At 44.7% G+C, this 18,232-nt stretch overlaps 2 non-coding genes across 2 annotated transcripts; one reads left to right on the forward strand and one right to left on the reverse strand.

Annotated features, from left to right (window-relative positions):
- The first annotated feature begins 9,234 nt into the window (after positions 1–9,234).
- TRNAQ-UUG (transfer RNA glutamine (anticodon UUG)) lies at positions 9,235–9,306 on the forward strand. The gene has a single exon. It is a non-coding gene; the product is annotated as a tRNA-Gln (tRNA).
- Positions 9,307–18,056: 8,750 nt separating this feature from the next.
- TRNAD-GUC (transfer RNA aspartic acid (anticodon GUC)) lies at positions 18,057–18,128 on the reverse strand. Its single transcript has one exon. It is a non-coding gene; the product is annotated as a tRNA-Asp (tRNA).
- Positions 18,129–18,232: the final 104 nt, after the last annotated feature.

Here is an 18,232-nt window from a genome sequence, read left to right on the forward strand (position 1 = left end):
TCCCTGAGGAATTGTTCCCTCTCATTTCTACTGAAATGAAAAAGCAAAGGAGAGAAGGCCTGAAAACTCAGGATCCCTCTCCATCAACAGGTAAAAAGGGTATCACAGTATCCCCTAACCACCCTACCATTCAGGATACCATTCCTGTGGTGGGAGAAACCTCTCCTGGGGTGGCACCTGTTCCAAGGGAATCATCAGCTGGCATAGCTGGACTCCCTGAGGTAGAAGTACCTCTCTGTGGGATAACTAACATTGGTGACAAAAAGAACACCATTTTAGTTAACATGGAGCATCCCTCCAACCCTCCCAGAGAAACTTTAGTGCAGAAACCCTGTACTGCCTCACAACACTTAGGACAGCATCCCTGCCCTAGTGTGGAGCTCATAGGACAGCATCCCTGCCCTGCTCCAACTCAAGAGAAACAGCATCCCTGTTCCCTCTTCCAGCCAAATGGACAAAGTTTTTGCCCAGCTATGGCTTTACTGAGACAGCATCCCTGTCTGGCATTTCCATCATTACAAATAGGTTCAGTGGATAATTCCCACTGCTCTAAACTAAAACTTACTGATAGAAACTCTGAAAATACATCTTCACATTGTTGGTTAGCTAAAAAACTTCAAACAGGGTGGTTTACATCCCCACAGGGAAGTAACCATATAGTGGATGATAAAGGGAGTAACCAGTCTATTGCAGAGCTACTCTCTACTTATCACCACTTAGACAATAAAGTCTCAACTGGCCAAGGTTAGCCTTATTGTCCTTCGTTTGGGGGGGGGTTGTGTGAGAAGGTAGCCTCTTTCTAGCCTTGTTACCCCCACTTTTGGCCTGTTTCCGAGTGTATGTCAGGGTGTTTGTCACTGTTTTCACTGTCTCACTGGGATCCTGATAGCCAGGCCTCAGTGCTCATAGTGAAAACACCATGTTTTCAGTATGGTTGTTATGTGTCACTGGGATCCTGCTAGTCAGGACCCCAGTGCTCATAGGTTTGTGGCCTATATGTATGTGTCACTGGGACCCTGTCACACAGGGCCCCAGTGCTCATAGGTGTGCATGTATATGTTCCCTGTGTGGTGCCTAACTGTCTCACTGAGGCTCTGCTAACCAGAACCTCAGTGGTTATGCTCTCTCATTACTTTCAAATTGTCACTAACAGGCTAGTGACCAATTTTACCAATTTACATTGGCTTACTGGAACACCCTTATAATTCCCTAGTATATGGTACTGAGGTACCCAGGGTATTGGGGTTCCAGGAGATCCCTATGGGCTGCAGCATTTCTTTTGCCACCCATAGGGAGCTCTGACAATTCTTACACAGGCCTGCCACTGCAGCCTGAGTGAAATAACGTCCACGTTATTTCACAGCCATTTTACACTGCACTTAAGTAACTTATAAGTCACCTATATGTCTAACCTTTACCTGGTAAAGGTTAGGTGCAAAGTTACTTAGTGTGTGGGCACCCTGGCACTAGCCAAGGTGCCCCCACATTGTTCAGAGCCAATTCACTGAACTTTGTGAGTGCGGGGACACCATTACACGCGTGCACTACATATAGGTCACTACCTATATGTAGCTTCACCATGGTAACTCCGAATATGGCCATGTAACATGTCTATGATCATGGAATTGCCCCCTCTATGCCATCCTGGCATTGTTGGTACAATTCCATGATCCCAGTGGTCTGTAGCACAGACCCTGGTACTGCCAGACTGCCCTTCCTGGGGTTTCTCTGCAGCTGCTGCTGCTGCCAACCCCTCAGACAGGCATCTGCCCTCCTGGGGTCCAGCCAGGCCTGGCCCAGGATGGCAGAACAAAGAACTTCCTCTGAGAGAGGGTGTGACACCCTCTCCCTTTGGAAAATGGTGTGAAGGCAGGGGAGGAGTAGCCTCCCCCAGCCTCTGGAAATGCTTTGTTGGGCACAGAGGTGCCCAATTCTGCATAAGCCAGTCTACACCGGTTCAGGGACCCCTTAGCCCCTGCTCTGGCGCGAAACTGGACAAAGGAAAGGGGAGTGACCACTCCCCTGACCTGCACCTCCCCTGGGAGGTGTCCAGAGCTCCTCCAGTGTGCTCCAGACCTCTGCCATCTTGGAAACAGAGGTGCTGCTGGCACACTGGACTGCTCTGAGTGGCCAGTGCCACCAGGTGACGTCAGAGACTCCTTGTGATAGGCTCCTTCAGGTGTTAGTAGCCTTTCCTCTCTCCTAGGTAGCCAAACCCTCTTTTCTGGCTATTTAGGGTCTCTGTCTCTGGGGAAACTTTAGATAACGAATGCATGAGCTCAGCCGAGTTCCTCTGCATCTCCCTCTTCACCTTCTGATAAGGAATCGACCGCTGACCGCGCTGGAAGCCTGCAAACCTGCAACATAGTAGCAAAGACGACTACTGCAACTCTGTAACGCTGATCCTGCCGCCTTCTCGACTGTTTTCCTGCTTGTGCATGCTGTGGGGGTAGTCTGCCTCCTCTCTGCACCAGAAGCTCCGAAGAAATCTCCCGTGGGTCGACGGAATCTTCCCCCTGCAACCGCAGGCACCAAAAAGCTGCATCTCCGGTCCCTTGGGTCTCCTCTCAGCACGACGAGCGAGGTCCCTCGAATCCAGCGACACTGTCCAAGTGAACCCCACAGTCCAGTGACTCTTCAGCCCAAGTTTGGTGGAGGTAAGTCCTTGCCTCACCTCGCTGGGCTGCATTGCTGGGAACCGCGACTTTTGCAGCTACTCCGGCCCCTGTGCACTTCCGGCGGAAATCCTTCGTGCACAGCCAAGCCTCGGTCCACGGCACTCTAACCTGCATTGCACGACTTTCTAAGTTGGTCTCCGGCGCCGTGGGACTCCTTTGTGCAACTTCGGCGAGCACTGTTTCACGCATCCTTGTAGTGCCTGTTTCTGGCACTTCTCCGGGTGCTACCTGCTTCAGTGAGGGCTCTTTGTTTTGCTCGACGTCCCCTCTCTCTGCAGGTCCAATTTGCGACCTCCTGGTCCCTCCTGGGCCCCAGCAGCGTCCAAAAACGCCAAACGCACGATTTGCGTGTAGCAAGGCTTGTTGGCGTCCATCCGGCGGGAAAACACTTCTGCACGACTCTCCAAGGCGTGTGGGATCCATCCTCCAAAGGGGAAGTCTTTAGCCCTTGTCGTTCCTGCAGTATTCACAGTTCTTCAGCCTAGTAAGAGCTTCTTTGCACCAACCGCTGGCATTTCTTGGGCATCTGCCCATCTCCGAGCTGCTTGTGACTTTTGGACTTGGTCCCCTTGTTCCACAGGTACCCTCAGACAGGAATCCATCGTTGTTGCATTGCTGATTTGTGTTTTCCTTGCATTCTCCCTCTAACACGACTATTTTGTCCTTAGGGGAACTTTAGTGCACTTTGCACTCACTTTTCAGGGTCTTGGGGAGGGTTATTTTTCTAACTCTCACTATTTTCTAATAGTCCCAGCGACCCTCTACAAGGTCACATAGGTTTGGGGTCCATTCGTGGTTCGCATTCCACTTCTGGAGTATATGGTTTGTGTTGCCCCTATCCCTATGTTTCCCCATTGCATCCTATTGTAACTATACATTGTTTGCACTGTTTTCTAAGACTATACTGCATATTTTTGCTATTGTGTATATATATCTTGTGTATATTTCCTATCCTCTCACTGAGGGTACACTCTAAGATACTTTGGCATTTTGTCATAAAAATAAAGTACCTTTATTTTTAGTATAACTGTGTATTGTGTTTTCTTGTGATATTGTGCATATGACACTAAGTGGTACTGTAGTAGCTTCACACGTCTCCTAGTTCAGCCTGAGCTGCTTTGCTAAGCTACCATTATCTATCAGCCTAAGCTGCTAGACACCCTATACACTAATAAGGGATAACTGGGCCTGGTGCAAGGTGCAAGTACCCCTTGGTACTCACTACAAGCCAGTCCAGCCTCCTACACTTGGTCATGAGTGGCAGTTTTCTAGTGTTGCTGGCTGTGGATTCTAATGATGAGTATTGTCTGCTTTCAAGCCCTGCGGGAGGGTTGCCACTTTTCAGAGAAGAATTCTAAATATTTCTGTCTAGACTCAGGTTACGGAAGGTCCGGGAGATTGTATTTAAATAGTAGTTTGTGTAAAGTTGCACTCCACCCTTGCAGACCTTCATACAAGGAGTAAACCTTTACTCCTAGCAGTGAACTTACAGCCTGTGAGAGTATTCTCTCAGTTCTGAGACTCACACTGAGTAGGACTGTGAGAAACTTGTGCCAATAAAGAAAATAAAGACGGACTGAAGGGGGCTCAGAAAGAAATGAGGGGTGAAGGAAGAAAGAAGGTGGAATGTGGAAGGAAAAAGATTGATGTTGTTAAAGTAATATTTTATTTTACCAAGTTTGAGAGGGTTTAAAGTTTGACTATTCAGCACTGAAGGTAATGGATCTCAAACAAAAAGTCACTGTGGAAACCTGGGATCTTTAGCGCTTCAGTCTAACGTCCTAGCCACGAGCCCATGGAGGGGCTCTGTTGTTTTGGAGAGCTCACAGGTATCTTTACAGGTGTCCAGGTCTCTCATCACCTCCCCCCTTAGTCTGAAAGAAGCCTCGCCGGGGGTCGCTGCTCTCTTTCCAGCAGTGTGGACCAGACATCACCACACAGGCTTAAACCTACGCTTTCGCCGACTGACCAAGATATACAAAAAGCCAGAATAAAACACCAGACATGGAAGACACACTGCATTAATGGATGCCACGAAGAAAGAAATACTGCACAGTAAATAGATTTACATTAAATAGATGGAGAATACTTGATAGGGAATCAAACTATTTTAAAAAAATGAATAACCAATACACTACTAGGAAGCCTACTTTTCTTCGTTACTACAACTTGCGTTCAGTCCAATTTCAGAAAAGTACGTTCGTTAATAAAAAATATACAGTTTGGTTCTAATTGTTTGCATAGATGATGTATAGTTTTAGTTGAAAATTTACAAATGTGTTCCCAAAACTTGATTCCTTCATGTTGAAAGCTTTCTCTGTTGGATTTCCAAGCCTGCCAGCGCTCTGCTGGAGGCGCCTCAGTGCTGGTATTTATTAGAATTCTATATGCTGCCACTGATCATATTATACAGTGCACTTCATATACATTAAATCGCAGTACTTCTAAAATGTCAAGATTATAAAGTAAAAAAATAACAAAATGTATATCTGAAGTCTAAACGGTAGACATTGTTAAGTCATAAACATAGTTTCCCCGTCGGGGAATTGAACCCCGGTCACCCGCTAACAGTCGCGGATACTGTCAACTATACCAAAGTGGAACTCATCACTCTCAGTTACCTGACCTCCTACTCATTGTTCTCCGTGTCCCCCTGCTGGGGGCGCTGCACCCCCAGAAATGCCAGTGGTGACCCCGCCTGTGCCAGGAAGGAGCCGGTCTCTTTGTATCACTGATTTACAGCTTCCACTGCACAGACTCCTCCTTTTCTCTCTCTGACAGTCACTGGGATCAGCGGCTGCACCTCCGTCCATTTTTACTCTGGCTAAATTCACTTCTTGGTGCCATCTGAGAAAAATGGGGGAGACAAAAACAATTGTCAATCGCTAGCGTCGTTGCTTGAAAACATGGCGTATTTTAATTTCAGAATGTGAAAAGAAATATGAAGAGCAAATACGAAAAAAAATCCTTCGAGACGGATTTGAACCAGCGACCTAAGGATATCAGCTTCACCACTACAGTCCTCCGCTCTACCAACTGAGCTATCGAAGGGACGGAAGCAGCATGTGACTGCAGCCTTCAGGTTATGTACCTGCCAGCAGTGGGGCCCATGGTGATCATGTGTATGTGTGCTGGGCATTTAAAGACCGAGGTCACATATCAAGCTGTGTCTTCAGGATGCATGCTGTTTATTTTCAGATGCCTATCTCATTCTCCAGCAGCACAAACCTACAATCAGCATCATTTCATCTACCACCTGAGTACTTTTTGGAAACTCATCGCACAATAACTACAAAGGGTGACTCGGCATTTTAATTGGCAAGGCGTGCTTTTCCTCTTCATTTGCGTACTCTGGAAAACACATGCCGCTTTAGCAATGCACATTTTCAGTGCTTTTCTAATATCTGAATATTTCAGCAGCAAGCATGGGGGTGGGCTTTCGGTTGAAGTCAGTCATACATCCATTGTCTTTCCATCTTGATTACCTTTACTTAGAATTCAAAAAAATAAATGTGTCTTGTCGCAGACACACAAAGTGATTTCTCAGCATTCACAGTGGTTTATTAAAAATAATGGGAACTAACTTTCTTGAGAAAAGTACAGCTCAGGAAATAAAATGACAAAACCATCACAAGAAGTATGTCGGCCAATGAACTCAGCTGCAATGCTGAAAGTTGTGTAGATTCTTAAACTTTGGAAAGCTTGGCGCTCAGGGTAAGAATGATAGGGAGTGTGGGGTGAAGATGCAGACATGTTGTCTCCCCTGTGATTGGTGAAGGCATGAACAACGACAATATTAACACTTACCAGTTTTACATAAAAAACATTGATCTAGTGCAAGGGTGCCCAACTTAAGTCCAGTAGAGTCGTATCCATGCCGGATTTGCAGGATATCCACAAGATATATATATGATTGCCAGAAATGAACAACAGTTACATATTAAGCTCGTCCGAGGTCACCTTGAAAACCTGGCATGGACGGCCCCGCCTCCCACTGCAAAGGAAACCATTCTCTAACACACAGGATGGGGGGCGTGATACTGCTTCCTACCTGGCCTCGTGCAGGAAGGAAGCCAGAGACAGTGTCTGTTAAACTCACTACAAACAGTGGCAACTTGGAACGATTTCACATTGGAGGCTACACCCAACATTGTCTGCAGCTTGCCAGGCTGTGAGCAGGCCCAGGGTTTGCACAGACATGAACAGATCCAGCTCTGCTTAAGAGGCCCAGCACTGGTTCTGTAAAGTGTCCACCCCTGGCCAGCCACACTGCACGTGAGGAGCTGCTCATCCGGTTCTGTGCTCTTGTGTAACAAAAGGAAAGTAAAGTGACCTGATTTCTAAAGTGTTTGCTACTTCCATATGCCACGTTCATAGCACCGTAAATAACAAGCATACATATCAGCCCCTTTATATACCTTGTGAGGAAAAAGCGTTGAGCCCACTCGGTTTGGATTTAAGAATGTGACCTGTAAGTCATGCTCAGGTACCAGCAGGGGGCACTTTACTAGTGAGCCAACTTGGAGGCTGCCCATTACTGACTCTGCCCTAGCCCACCCCACCTTTTTGAGACAAGCATCTGTTGCGAAAACTCCTCGTCCCCCGGTAGGCGAGACCACCCCTGGCTCCCAGCAAAGGCCTGACAGCCATCATCTCACCCCTGGAAGCACCTAGAAACCCTGCTGCTAGGCGCTCTCGAGCACAGTGTCAGTCCCAGGGAGGCTTGCGTGTCTTTGACGTCTTCAGGATGCCCTCGCGCTTCCACATAAAGGCCCATATTTATACTTTTTGACGCTAAACTGCGCTAACGCAGTTTAGCGTCAAAAAGTTTTGCGCCGGCTAACGCCATTCTGAAGCGCCATGCGGGCGCCGTATTTATTGAATGGCGTTAGCCGGCGCAAGCAGACCGGCGCTGCCTGGTGTGCGCGAGAAAAACCACGTACACCAGGCAGCGCCGGCGTAGGGGGAAAATGGCGCATGGGCGTCTTAAAATGGGGCAAGTCAGGTTACGTCGAAAAAATCGTCTTAACCCGACTTGCGCCATTTTTTAACGACGCCCATCCCCCATCAACATGACTCCTATCATTGTAAAGATAGGAGTCATGCCCCCTTGCCCAATGGCCATGCCCAGGGGACTTCTGTCCCCTGGGCATGGTCATTGGGCATAGTGGCATGTAGGGGGGCACAAATCAGGCCCCCCTATGCCAAAAAAAATTATTAAAAAAAAATAAAAAAATACTTACCTGAACTTACCTGAATGTCCCTGGGGTGGGTCCCTCCAGCCTTGGGTGTCCTCCTGGGGTGGGCAAGGGTGGCAGGGGGGGTCCCTGGGGCCAGGGGAGGGCACTCTGGGCTCATTTTGAGCCCACTTGTCCCTTAACGCCATGCCTGACCCAGGCGTTAAAAAGCGGCGCAAATGCGCCGTTTTTAGCCACGCCCACTCCCGGGCGTCTCTTTTGCCCGGGAGTATAAATACCACGTAAAGGCCTGGGAGTCATTTTTTAGACGGGAACGCCTCCCTTGCATATCATTAACGCAAGGAAGGGGTTCACGCTAAAAAATTACGCACATTCCGGGAACTTTGGCGCTATACGCCTCTAACGCCATAGTATAAATATGGCGTTAGTTGGCGTTAGTTTAGCGTCGAATTTGCGTCGAAAAAAACGACGCAAATTTGGCGCAAACGGAGTATAAATACGGCCCAAAGTGTAGCTTGTGACGCTCATCACCAGAAGGGAGATTATGGTTGGGGCATAGAAGCTAGACCCCAGGCGCTACATTACATACCTTGCACTGATGCTACAGCAATTGGGCATCGTCATTTGAACGTCTTTGCCCTGGTTAGTCAGCGCAAATGTCTTTTTATTTTGCACGTTGATGTGCCGCAAATGTCATCACAAAACTGCATCATTACAAGTGTAACATATGCATCCCAGAAATGCAGAAGTGTTGGTTCAACACTGCAATGTATGTAACCCCCCTCCCCCCCCCAAGGACTGAAAAATGCACTTAAGGAGCAAACACTTTTTTTTAGCTCAAATCACTCAGCTGTGCTTTTATAAAAACATTACTGGCTTCTTGACAGCAGTGTGAATGATGACCCGAATTGCAGTCTGAACAGGGCCTGGCTATTGTTGGCAGCTCTTTCCTGGCAGTACCACAATGGCTCCAGATGACAAACAAGCATTGGTAAAGCTAATAGATCTTGCATATGTGGGATCTATTGGTTTTGTGAATGTTTTTTTAGCCACATTGTACAGCAGCACTGGCTTCAGTGCAGCATGGATGAATGTAAAAAAAGCGCTATGAAGTGATCAATGCTGGCTGTGTCATATACAGCTTTTTTTCTTTACTTTCAGCCACGTTGCAGCATGGCTAAATCACTGGCAAAACCAGTAGCTATCACATAGGCGATACCTATTGGCTTTGCCAATGCTTGTGTTCCTTGCAATTAATAACCTGACATCTGAAAAACATCAGGACTTTTACAAGGAGACGTGCACACTACAGGATACTGTCATTTCACTACTAACTAACCTCATGCTTGTCAATGGAAGGTTCCATGGTGTAATGGTTAGCACGCTGGACTTTGAGTCCAGCGATCTGAGTTCGAATCTCGGTAGAACCTGCTGTAGTTTTAATAATTTAACATTCATTTCTTTAGTTTTGTATTATTTTTAAATTTTCAGTCCCGTACTAATTACAAGCGAGCTAATATCTTTTGCACAGTTTACATCATCTATGCGTCGCTTATCTTGTTTATTTGAAATATGTTACTATATGGATGATATCAATTAAAATTGTAGCACAGAAGTATCGCTCATCATATATATTAATAATGCAGAACAAGTTAGGTGGTCATATATATTAATAATAATGCAGAACAAGGTAGATGGAAGTTTTAAAAGTGTTTCCGCCCAGTTTCAAACCTGTGACCTTTCACGTGGGCAGCGAACCTGATAACCACTACACTACAGAAACACGCGGGAGCTGATGTCGCCTGTACATTATACTGAGAATTATAAAGGGGTGGGGCATTGGGGGTGAGGGGAGTGCACTGTGCACTCCCCTCAGTGCACATGTGTGTTTGGCCGGCCATCTGGGGCACACTGCTGCCGGGCTGGAGAGAGCAGGCACAGGCTCCCAGTCTGTCTGGGAGCGACGTGGCTGGGCACTCCCAGCCAATCCTAACGCTTCTCTGAGCAGCGACAGGATTGGCCGCAGGGCAGGCTGGGAGCCTGCTGCTGACGGAGGAGCAGCGGTGCGGCGGAGCAGGTGAGTTTTTAGTTTTTTAACTTTTTAATATTGTTAATATTCTCCTTGCCTCCTGTCCTGCTATTTGATAAGTTTTGTTTTGACCAATGACTTTGTGTTTCACCACTGCGCATATTAGTTGCTCAATGTTCACCAGTAGCACATGGTATGTTTTGTTCAGTTGAGCCGCCTATTGGCTTTGACATGGCATTAGCCATTACTTTCTGTATTCAGTTTAGCCGCCTATGGGCTTTGACATTGCATTAGTCATTACATTCTGTATTCTGCCTATTGGCTTTGACATGCTGTATCCAGTCTAGCCGCCTATTGGCTTTGACATTGCATTCCTATTGGCTTTGACATGATGTATTCAGTTTAGCTGCCTATTGACTTTGACATGCTATTAGATATTCTGCCTATTGGCTTTGACATGATATTATATATTGCATTTTATATTTAGCTCAGCTGCCTATGGGCTTTGACATGATATTATATATTGCATTTTATATTCAGCTCCGCTGCCTATTGGCTTTGACATGATATTATACATTACATGTTGTATTCAGCTCAGCTGCCTATTGGCTTTGACATGATATTATACATTGCATTTTGTATTCAGCTCAGCTGCCTATGGGCTTTGACATGATATAAGACATTGCATTTTGTATTCAGCTTAGATGCCTATTGGCTTTGACATGACACTAGACATTGCATTTGATATTTAGGTTAGCTGCCTATTGCCTTTAACATGACATTGCATTTGATATTTAGGTTAGCTGCCTTTAACGTGGAGTTAGACATTGCAGTTGAGAATCCAAGCTGTATTTTTCCAAGCTGTGTTTTTGCACCAGATGAACCAAGATGTTTTGCTCTCACAGTAGACTAGACCTGATAAGAGAGGGTACATGGGCGTTGTTTTTCCTCGCTTGAGCTTGGGAACAGGAGTAGTCTTGGAGACCTGGCCAGTCTCCAAAAGGCTTGCTCAGTTTCCCAGGTCTGAGAGGAGGGGGCACACCTTTGTAACGAATGTAACAGGCTGCAGAGAGTCAGATTCGAATCTGCCGGACCTCGTGCTGGAACTTGGCGCCAGCTGCCAGCATCCCGTGTGGGTAGATGAAACTCTTTCTCGCGGCTGACAGGGGTCATCAGCTTGCAGACCTTAGAAAGATGTAGCTGTAAATAGTTCCTACACGGTGAAGTATTTGTTTTGCTTTGCATTCAATATCTTATAAATATAACCTGCTGTGTATATTGCAAACTGATATATTTTGTTTGATTAACGCGGACTTGAAAGCTACTAATTCGTCATTCATTCATAAACATTGTGGTTGGGGAAGAATTAACAACAATAAAAATCTTCTTTGACCTCAGAAGTGCATTTCTGTTGTGTTATGTTAGTGCTTAGAAACTAAATAAGAGGAAAGCACTACAATTGGTACCTTGAGTCGTGGGGTCGGTCATTAAGAGGTGATTAAGAAGGGGTTTGACGAGTTAGTAGATTTCTAAGTGCACACTTTAAAAGTGTAATTGTTTTTTGTTGTTTGGAGAATTACAGAAATTGTTTTCTGTTTGGAGAATCACAGTAGCACGGCAGACCATGTCTGAGAATACATGTGTTGATGAACTGCCTGATGGTGCTAAGAAAAACTGTGAATTGTTTTCTGTTTGGGGAATTACAGAAGAAAATGCATGTGTAGCTAAAAGGCCTGATAATGTTTTGAGAAATAATTCCTGTTGTATATATGTAGAAAACGTGTCTTTTGGAAGTAATGATGACAGAAAGGTCTGGATACCTTTATCTGCTTACAGAGAAATGCAGGAGAAATGTAGGAAGTTGGAACATGAAAATAGGAATTTACGTGAGCAAATTAGCCCGACTGAAAGTTATAAAAGGGCTGTTTTTGAAGAATCTTTCTTGTCCCATTCCAGTAATGAGGGGGTTAAGACAGCTCCGAGCTGCACTGAGTTTTCGTGTGAGCCAGGGTTTTTGGCAGCCAAAATGCATTCCTTAACTGATAACAGGGACGAGAGAGACCAGAATGTGATTTACGAGTTACCGTTGCAAAATGCACAAGTAAAACGAAGGATTTTAGAGCAAGACACCCCGAGTTTCATTAGCTTGTTTGATTTTTGGAAAAAGAATAGCCCTCATTTGAGAGAAATCCTAACACTTTTGTATATGGTCACTGTGAAAAATAATATGCAGCTGCGCGCTTGTGATTTGGCAAATGAAATAATGCAGACTTTAGGTTTCTGCGCAGTGCAAGAAAGAAATACTTATGTACATGTAACTCAAGAACAAGGAAAGAAAATAGTGCCCCTAGCTAGAATCATACAATGGATCTGGTACTTGCAAGACAGAGCTAGAGTACCACAGGTAAAAGAATTACCGGTGAAATTGTGTGCACCATTTGAATTCGTGTCCACTGAAGATAAAAAGCATGTTTGTTTTACTAATGATTCATTGACTGAAATGTTGCTTTCTGGCACAGTAGAAGGAACAGCGTTGTACAATGTGTGTCAGATTTTAAAGCAAGAGCTACGTGAGATGTGTCATTTTTACACTAATTTTTGGTTCATTGCTAATGTTTTAGCTGTTTGTTTTTACATATGGCTTGTACCTAACTGGTTCAATTACCTTGCAGATGTTAATGAGAAAAATTCAGAGAGAGAAGTGTACACCCAGAATTCTGCCTTAGTGGGGATGGCTAAGTGGGTGCCCCAGAAATGTGAACAGCTGAGAGAAAAAGCCACTTACAGGTGGGCAGAGATGAGAGAGATGCACATTCCCCTAGATTTGATAAAAACTGTGCAGCACGCACAAAAGCAATCTGTCATGCAAGCAGTCACAGAGCAGTTGGGGAGAGGAACGTTACCAGGACAGAAATGGCAAATTGATCATGTTTTAGGGAAAGTGATTGCTGCAAATTACCAAGGAAAAATCGAAATTATGCTGATACCTAGAAAAGAATCTGATTTATTCATACAAATTGGAGACAGAATGGCCCAAATTGGCAAAAGTGCAGTGAATGGAGGTTTGGTAAAGAATGAGTCTGCCCCAGCCCTTCTGACAGTGCAAGAAAAGGGAAGCTGTGGCGCAGCAGATAAAAACCTCAGTACTGATGTGTGGGCTGAAGCCCCAAGTGATCCTCCAGAACCTGCAGAAAATATAACAAAGGGCCTCAAAAACGTCCTGCTGATTATAAAACAGGGAAAGAAAGAGGAAGGGTGCAGTTTAAATGAAAAATTTTATTTGCAAGAAAAGTCATACTTGTTTCTTTTGCAGATCCTACCACGTTTCGCCACTGTCCCTGAGTGTGCTGTGTGGTCCCCCTTCCGGTGTGTGCGTGTGGGGTCGGGGAAGGGACCGAATCCCCAACCTGAACCTGGCTGAGTAAAGTGCCAGCACCATGGATCCATTTTGCGCAAACTGCGCCTTCAGTTCAAGTTCAACTTGTTTGCTGTGTTTTTTTTTTTTTTTTTTCTTCCCTCTCGTATGGAACTCTGACTTTTGCTTATCTTCCAGCAAACCTTTCAGGTGGACTGTGCACCTTTACATGAGCAGAACTCATGCCACATCAAATTGCTAACACTGTTGAATTAGAGACTCATTCAGAGTATAAAAATTGCCCAGTCTTTTCTATGTAGATGTATCTGATGTGAAAGGTTATGAAATCAATGTGTTAATTCACTTCTATTGCTTTACAGGGATTGCTTTGATCATAATGTTTTTTTTGTGCTGATGTTTTTTTTTTTTTTTGTTTGAAATATGAGATATGTGAAACAAAAATTCATTGGTCAAAGGGCGGAATGTCCTGCTATTTGATAAGTTTTGTTTTGACCAATGACTTTGTGTTTCACCACTGCGCATATTAGTTGCTCAATGTTCACCAGTAGCACATGGTATGTTTTGTTCAGTTGAGCCGCCTATTGGCTTTGACATGGCATTAGCCATTACTTTCTGTATTCAGTTTAGCCGCCTATGGGCTTTGACATTGCATTAGTCATTACATTCTGTATTCTGCCTATTGGCTTTGACATGCTGTATCCAGTCTAGCCGCCTATTGGCTTTGACATTGCATTCCTATTGGCTTTGACATGACACTAGACATTGCATTTGATATTTAGGTTAGCTGCCTATTGCCTTTAACATGACATTGCATTTGATATTTAGGTTAGCTGCCCATTGCCTTTAACGTGGAGTTAGACATTGCAGTTGAGAATCCAAGCTGTATTTTTCCAAGCTGTGTTTTTGCACCAGATGAACCAAGATCTTTTGCTCTCACAGTAGACTAGACCTGATAAGAGAGGGTACATGGGCGTTGTTTTTCCTCGCTTGAGCTTGGGAACAGGAGTAGTCTTGGAGACCTGGCCAGTCTCCAAAAGGCTTGCTCAGTTTCCCAGGTCTGAGAGGAGGGGGCACACCTTTGTAACGAATGTAACAGGCTGCAGAGAGTCAGATTCGAATCTGCCGGACCTCGTGCTGGAACTTGGCGCCAGCTGCCAGCATCCCGTGTGGGTAGATGAAACTCTTTCTCGCGGCTGACAGGGGTCATCAGCTTGCAGACCTTAGAAAGATGTAGCTGTAAATAGTTCCTACACGGTGAAGTATTTGTTTTGCTTTGCATTCAATATCTTATAAATATAACCTGCTGTGTATATTGCAAACTGATATATTTTGTTTGATTAACGCGGACTTGAAAGCTACTAATTCGTCATTCATTCATAAACATTGTGGTTGGGGAAGAATTAACAACAATAAAAATCTTCTTTGACCTCAGAAGTGCATTTCTGTTGTGTTATGTTAGTGCTTAGAAACTAAATAAGAGGAAAGCACTACACCTCCCCACACCCCGCTCTCCACCCCACCTCTGGTAACCTCGTGAGTCGCGACCGCCACTTAGTCAAGGAGAGTTATCTTTCCCTTAGAGTACACTCTAGTCAAGGGGGCAAAAAGATTCTGAATCTCTGCCTAACTAAACAACACTTTAATCACCCCAGAGCCTTCCAGTAGCTGACATCACACCCAAAGAAACAATTACTAACAAGACACCATTGTGAATGATGTCCAATTCACTTTTATCCTCTTCTGAACACATCTGCTCCACCTTGGATTACATCCATGCCCAGGAATATAGTAAGGGAGCCGTTCTTGTAGCTCCTTGTTACCAAGTTTCGTCCTTGGCAACCCAACTCTCGCTTCCTTACCTATCACCTACAGACGAAAGAAAAATAGCGCACAAACAAAGCAAGTTTCATGTTGAAATTAAACATAGGAATTGGCAGAACCTAACTCCAGCCTCAACAATGGAATGGAAGCACATTTTAGTTATGTTTTTACAAATGCAATTCTCTTAAACACAGTAAATGAAGAGTGACTATAAAATATATCATTTGTTAAGATACCAAGGTATAAATGCATCTGGTTAACATTTCATAAAAGCAGTTTATATCTAGCAAGTTTAATATCACTCACAAAGGCACCATAATGTTGTGGTCTTTTAATGTATCACATTTACATGGGTATAGTTTTTCACACAATATATGAAGGTAAATGCTGTCCTTCTCTTCTTCCAAAGAAAGCATAATGGCACAGCCATGTTATGCTCTGTCACACCCATTGCTGTGAAACATCTGGTGGAGCCATGGGGGTGCATCTGTAATGTTATGGGTACTTGTAAGGCACGCAATCACCTGCAAGGGTTTCCTGGCGCTGAGCAGGCGTGTGTGTGTGTGTAGCCCTGTCTAAGGTAGGTTGGTTTATTAAAAACGCAGGCCTTCAACTTCTTGCAGAATTGAAGAAGAGAAGAAAATGCTCTGATGTGAAATGGGAGTCCATTCCATGCTTTAGGAGTGATGCAACAGAACACCCATCCTCCTGATCTGGTTCTCTGTATGTATGGGATGTGTGTGAGTAGGAGACCTGAGTAGATGGAGGTCTCTTGGTGGTTGTGGAAAGAGATGCAACTGGTCAAGTAGGTGGGGCCTACGTTGTGTTGTGCCTTGATTGTGTATGTAAGGTGTTTGAAATTAGTTCATTTATGTGTCGGGAGACAGTGGAGCTCTCTGAGGTATGGTGAGATGTGAATTCAGAGTGGGAGGTTGAGGATGAGTCTGGGTGCCAACTTCCAGGTAGTTTTCTAGTGAGTTATCTGATGTTTTAAGCATAGAGAGCATCCCCGTAGCTCAACTTGCTGGTAACTTGGTCATGAGTGGCAGTTTTCTAGTGTTGCTGGCTGTGGATTCTAACTATGAGTATTGTCTGCTTTCAAGCCCTGCAGGAGGGTTGCCACTTTTTCAGAGAAGAATTCTAAATATTTCTGTCTAGACTCAGGTTACGGAAGGTCGGGGAGATTGTATTTAAATAGTAGTTTGTGTAAAGTTGCACTCCACTCTTTCGGACCTTCATACAAGGAGTAAAACTTTCCTCTTAGCAGTGAACTTACAGCATGTGAGAGTATTCTCTCAGTTCTGAGACTCACACTGAGTAGGGCTTTGAGAAACTTGTTCGAGTAAAGAAAACAAAGACGGACTGAAGGGGGCTCAGAAAGAAATGAGGGGTGAAGGAAGAAAGAAGCTGGAATGTGGAGGGAAATAGATTGATGTTGTCAAAGTAATGTTTTATTTTACCAAGTTTGAGAGGGTTTAAAGTTTGACTACTCAGCACTGAAGGTAATGGATATCAAACAAAAAGTCACTGTGGAAACCTGGGATCTTTAGAGCTTCAGTCTAACGTCCTAGCCAAGAGCCCATGGAGGGGCTCTGTTGTTTTGGAGAGCTCACAGGTATCCTTACAGGTGTCCAGGTCTCTCATCACCTCCCCCCTTAGTCTGAAAGAAGCCTCGCCGGGGGTCGCTGCTCTCTTTACAGCAGTGTGGACCAGACATCACCACACAGGATTAAACCTACGCTTTCGCCGACTGACCAAGATATACAAAAAGCCAGAATAAAACACCAGACATGGAAGACACACTGCATTCATGGAGACCACGAAGAAAGAGATACTGCACATTAAATAGTTTTACATTAAATAGATGGAGAATACTTGACGGAGACACAAACTATTAAAACAAGCATTTGCAATGCAACGGGTCTCGCGTTTGCTCATGATAGAGCTGATCGCGTTGTAAACTCCTAACCCGACTTTTCACCTATCGGGCAAAAGTGCATTTATGTACATAACCCGAAAAAGTGAAGTTAATTATGTAAAGTGCTCGACTTCTGCCAAGCGAGATCGCGCTCGTAAATGAGAGAAAAAGAAGTCCACGAGCCCGATGGAAAACAGCGAGCCTCGCATGTTTCCTGTACTTGGTCGCTGCGCTGGAGGAGGGCTAGCCACCGGAAAAGGCATGACCTATGCGTGCCTTCGACTAATGAAAGCAAGCAGATTTTATTAGGCAAGCCCACGTACCAATAAAAAACACTGACGTGACGTTGACAGGGCTCCGAGCCCTTTTCTAAACACTAAAGCGTCTCGCTGCGATACGCATGCGCGAGCGCATGCAACGCAGGCTCGACCCTAAAAACATGAATAACCAATACACTACCCGGAAGCCTACGTTTCTTCGTTACTACAACTTGCGTTCACTCCAATTTCAGAAAAGTACGTTCGTTATTAAAAAAGATACAGTTTGGTTCTGATTGTTTGTATAGATGATATATAGTTTTAGTTGAAAATCAGAGGCGCAGCTAAAAAAAGTAATAGTGATGAAGCTTATAATACATTTAAAATTAACCATGACGCGATTACGTGGAATTGATAATCAAGCAAAACAGCCAGTACCAATTGTTCACCACATAGTACTTTGTTTTTCTGTAAATATTAAACATTCGCTGTCGACAAAGTGGTCCATAACTTAAAATCAAAATGTACAAATGTGTTCCCAAAACTTGATTCCTTCATGTTGAAAGCTTTCTCTGTTGGATTTCCAAGCCTGCCAGCGCTCTGCTAGAGGCGCCTCGGTGTTGGTATTTATTACAATTCTATATGCTGCCACTGATCATATTATACAGTGCACTTCATATCCATTAAATCGCAATACTTCTAAAATGTCGAGATTGTAAACGAAACAAATAACAAAATGTATTTCTAAAGTGTAAACATGGTTAAGTCATAAACATAGTCTCCCCGTCGGGGAATTGAACCCCGGTCTCACGCGTGACAGGCGGGGATACTGACCACTATACTAACGAGGAACTGATGACTCCCTGGTACCTGACCTCCTACTGATTGTTCTACCTGTCCCCCTGCTGGGGGCGCTGCACCCACATAAATGTCAGTGTTGACCCCATCTGTGCCA

This window comes from Pleurodeles waltl, chromosome 4_2, assembly GCF_031143425.1.
Source record: "Pleurodeles waltl isolate 20211129_DDA chromosome 4_2, aPleWal1.hap1.20221129, whole genome shotgun sequence".
In the NCBI taxonomy this organism is placed as follows: domain Eukaryota; kingdom Metazoa; phylum Chordata; class Amphibia; order Caudata; family Salamandridae; genus Pleurodeles; species Pleurodeles waltl.